General features: G+C 40.2%; 1 protein-coding gene across 1 annotated transcript in view; it reads right to left on the bottom strand.

Moving 5' to 3' along the window:
- Positions 1–1,406: 1,406 nt before the first annotated feature.
- dgkg (diacylglycerol kinase, gamma) overlaps positions 1,407–4,841 on the bottom strand; it is a 67,702-nt gene continuing 64,267 nt past the window's right edge. The window contains exon 11 of the mRNA XM_029459288.1: positions 1,407–4,841. This exon is cut by the window's right edge and continues 1,691 nt beyond it. The gene's annotated coding sequence lies outside the window, so the exon portion shown is untranslated.

Genomic DNA, 4,841 nt, shown 5'->3' with positions numbered 1-4,841 from the left:
CTTTGTTTGCATTTATTTTAAGTCGCTTTGGACACAAGCGTCAGCTAAATGAAATGCCAACAATCATAGAGGGTGACATACTGTACAGTAGAGACCGACTGCAGCGGCTGGACATAATGATTTTTCAACTTCTTTCATCCATTTAGACCCGGGACAACACAGGGGACGGTCCGCCCTTGACCCTCTGCGGGCCGAGCCCCCCGAGGGGGAACAGAAGGCTCATATCACAGACGCAGAGTTTTATAAATCAGATAACTTGATTAACTGTCATCTTTGTTACATACGGTAGTTTTTTTCTTCCCCTGTAATAATCCCCTGAAGCTGTGTGACGACGTCGCTGTTGTGATGTGTAGTATCTGATCTGTGATCCACTCTGTTTCTATCAGTTCATGATTTAATGTACATGTAGAGCAGCAATACGCTGCAGGGACCCTGTGATGTCACTCAATACTGCTGATCTGTCCCAGGACCAGATCACACTATCGGGACTGTAGAGCCATCTCTGCCTGGGGGGGCTCAGATAGTTCCACATGGGGGGAGCAGATGGAAATGTGATAATCATATTTGTACATCATTTTGCCCTCTGTCCGATTGGTAATACCTGATAATGTACGCTTACAAATAGTAGTTGCTTTTAGTCATTTTTATTACTATTATAGTTACTATTAGCGCTTTTTACAACTTATAGAATCTATGATTAAAATAACGGCTATTCAAGTGTTGTACTGGGAAGTTGATTAACCTAAAATATATATCCGCTGATTTACAGACGTCTCTTTCCCAATCATGTAAATGTCTTTTGGGGCCCGATGGCGCCACAGAAATAAATGGTCATTTCTTCCGGAACAAGATACATTTTTCTGAGCTTTTGCACCGCGAATAATAACATCAACCAATCACAGTGAGAAGAATGAGAATTACAAAACAACATGGAGGCAGCTCATACAGGATCAACTGATTCCATTCTTACCTTTCACAATAAAAGCCCTAGACATTTAATATTGTTGTTTAATCATCTTAGCCCCCAGTGTGTAAAGGCTTGTTATTTAGTAGGCTATTATGAAATGTTGTAAAAATACTAACAAATAAAAACTATGTGGGTACATGAGACCCAGTCTTTATGCTAAGCTAACACTAATGCTAACTCTCAACAAGAAAAATCCACCAGTTACATATCAAGTCTGGGGGATGTGTTGCATTTCTGGTTATTTCTTCTTGTTTGTACAATATGTCGTCTGAAAGAGAGAATCCTCCCTGTGAGGCAGACTTTAGTCCAAGGACAGAGACACCAACACGTCCACCAACAGACTTGAACAGACTGGAGAGTACAAAGGTAACGAGACCTTCAGCCTGAAAACGTCTTTCACACGAGAACATCTGAAGAAAAAGGTAAAAAAGCAGTTTCATACATTTGAATGTTCTGGATTTATTTCTTATTGAACTACATGTGCCTTTTTGAATGCTTTGACAGTCAGTCAGTTATCAAATAATTACAAAATAAAAAAGCCAAATAGATGAAAGTATAAAGCTGGTGATATTCTTTATTTTTCTTATTGTGAACAAATCCCATGAAAAGACCAAAACCTACAATTAATGTATATTAATAAACAAGAATTACCTGTGTAGCCAAAACTGTCACACCGTCCTGCTGCCAGATACACTCACTACAGCACCAAATGTGTATTAATCCACCGCTGGAAATAGTTCCCAACAAATTTACCATTTTCTCCGGTTTAAGTCATTTTTGCTAAACGCTACAGTGCCCACCTGTTTTAGGAACGTATGGATCTTTAAAACATATAAAACCGAAGTACACGTGACCTGTTTTAGACTTAAAACGCACAATTGTCTCTCAATAAAAACAGTAGGAAGAGACAGAGCTTGGTGGCGTCCATTGCTTCATCGTTCAGGAGGTTTTTCCCGCCAAAACAAACAGACCTGGTTATCTAAACTAAAATCCTTCATCCGGTTAAAATACATAATTAAAAACTATAAAGTGCAGGGTAATAATGTGGCTTGAAACTGGATAACATTTGTGAATCTTCTGGCTGACACAACACTGACACATGCTCAGAGGGGAGACGACGTCGTGACAGGCGACCAAATGAAACGCACCTTTACTTTGATTAAAATGACAGATTTCTCTGGTGTTGAAAATTGTTGGAAACATTTGGGATAATGTGAAACACGAGTCAACGAAAATGTATAACATAGATCTACTTGTTTGTCGGCATTTTAATGCGGAAATGTTACGTTTAAGTAAGAACAAAGGGCGTGTGAGAGCAACACGTTGTTGGTTTTGGTCTTTTTTTGTTAGTTTTTTACGGGAGTCGTCGCCTCATCTTTAAACACAACTTGCTTCGGGAAACCCTGCAGATAAAGATGCACACAGATATCACCGCCCTCGTTTGTTAATCACATCGTTCCATAACGCTCACCGACCTAACTGCCAAATATTGATAAAACCGTCCGAATGTTCGTCTAAATGCCGTCGGGCTTTAAGAAATTCCTTTTGGGTATATTTATTCAATATGCTGCTGCAAGTAATCATCTTTGTACTTTCCTCCGTGAGCACTGTGCAAAGCCGTGAGCACAGAGCGGCTCCATGTATCCGTTAAGGCAATTGATTAGTTGAAGAGGACAGGAATAGACATGATTTGTGACACATATTGGAAATTCACTCAGACCGGCTGTGTGGGCGTTCATGTTGCCGTCCTTTGACTCCACAATAAATCACAAAAGGATGTAACAGCAGAAACTTCATCTGGGAATTCTACTTCCTGTCCTTCTTCTCTGCCTTTTTCTTGCACATGATTATAAACATGCTGCCAGAATAAATAAAAAGACACTACAAATAAAAATATCAGATAAATGGTTTTAAGCAAAAGAAATAAGTTTGAATAGTCGGATCCACTCTTTTGTTCACTCTCCTTTTGTTTCAGCAGGCATGCGGTGATGCAAGTTAACTTCAGATAAAATATTATAAACAAATATATACACTTGATAATATAGCTGTCTAAAACAATTCTCAATAAATGTAAAGTTACTGTAAACATGCACTCTTTTATCACAGACTTCTTTTGGCACCCAGGCTCCACTTAGGGACAACGAGCCTCCAGATGAAGAGAGGAAAACATCATGATTTGCTGTGTTTCTTGTTTTTTGGATGACATTCACACATGACTAACTCCCTCCCAGTTGATGCTGTTTGGAGGAACCCAAAATCACATTTGGGTTAGGGTTAATATCTGATGTACGAAGATACGCTGGGGCCTGGGTGCAAGAGTAAGACTCGGTGTATTTTAAAGGGAAACAGGGTATAAAGGCTTCAAAGCCCGACCCTACAGCGGAGCTCGGTTTGTACCATCAGAACACCTCAGCAGCCTCCCTCCGCCCAGCAGGGGGTGAGACGGTCTCCCACAAACGTCTCACTCACGTCACATATTAGATCGCTTGAGTTTCAACATTCAACCTTTACGTTCTCTTTCGCAATCTTGCCTTTAAATTTATTGAGCTTGAAAGAAACACCAGGCAGCGGCCAAGTGCGGTGGCTGCAATAATGAAACATTTCTGCTCTGTGGACGCAAATCGCCGCCGCAGATTTCCATAGACATTGCATTGGCAGCTCGTCGCAGGCTCTGGTGTGTTTTCGGCGTGTGTGACAAAATATTTTCTTTACCTACCTGAGGGCGATAGTGATGTTTGAGAGTTACAAAAAGGTGATATATGTTGATATTCTTTCATAAGAATTATTTGCAATTTGTTTGGTGGTCGGTCCACCACTTTGGTCCAGACTGAAATAACGCCATTGAAGTATTGCACAGATATTCATGTTCCCCAGAAGATGAATCGCACAGACTTCGGTGATCCCCTGACTTTCCCTCTAGCGCCACCACAAGGTTCAGATTGGTGGTTTTGAGTAAAATGTCTCAACAACTATTGACTGTACGGCCATTTGTTATTTGGTTCTCCTCACATGATACCTTAACTTTTAATTCAGCGCCACCAGCAGGTGGACATTGTATTACATGTTTCCAATACTTTGGTACAAATACCTGCAAGCTGTGCTTTGTGTTCACTGCTACTTTGCTAACATTAGCATGCTAACACGCTGGAAAAACATTGTCAGTGTTAGCATGTTAGCATGCTAATGTGCTAACATTAGCATGCTAACATGCGGGAAAACATTGTCAGTGTTAGCATGTTAGAATGCTGCCGTTAGCATTTAGCTCAAAGCACATAAACTCATAGAGCCGCTAGCTAAGAGTGTAGACTACATTTATCTTTATTACATTTCTTTATTGTCATTTCTTGTGAGCGGACATGTACGCCGATATACATCCACATCAAGTTGTTATTGGTGTAGCTTTAGACCGCGTATGAAGCTCTATGTTCGAGATTATTTTGCCACACGTTCTGTTATTACGATGCATTTGTTGTTCCCGTTTCTTCTACAAGCAGAGAAAAGCAAAGAAGATACAAAACTAAACTCAAATCTGAAACGACGTGAATGAGACAAAGTGGGAAACGGTCTCCAGAGAGCGACTGCAGCGGCTCTGCACGGTGAAGAATACTGATCCGAACTCCTCTAAGCTAAGATTTCCACATTAATAACAATGATATATTAAAAACACATTCGTGTGTACAGTATATGTGAGCTACTCTTACTTTCCAGAAATATACATATACTCTTTCTGCACACACTGTATAATATAGTTTGCCATATTGTGGAGACAGTAATATGGATACATTCTTTAAAAACACTGAACTACATCCATCCTCCATCAAACACAATTCCTCCTATTTTTCCTCCGTTAGCATCTTTAGCAGGTGAAACTCAT

The sequence above is a fragment of the Cottoperca gobio genome, chromosome 21, assembly GCF_900634415.1.
Source record: "Cottoperca gobio chromosome 21, fCotGob3.1, whole genome shotgun sequence".
Classification (NCBI taxonomy): Eukaryota; Metazoa; Chordata; class Actinopteri; order Perciformes; family Bovichtidae; genus Cottoperca; species Cottoperca gobio.
Note: the sequence above shows the minus strand (reverse complement) of the source record. Positions and strands in the feature narration are given on the sequence as shown.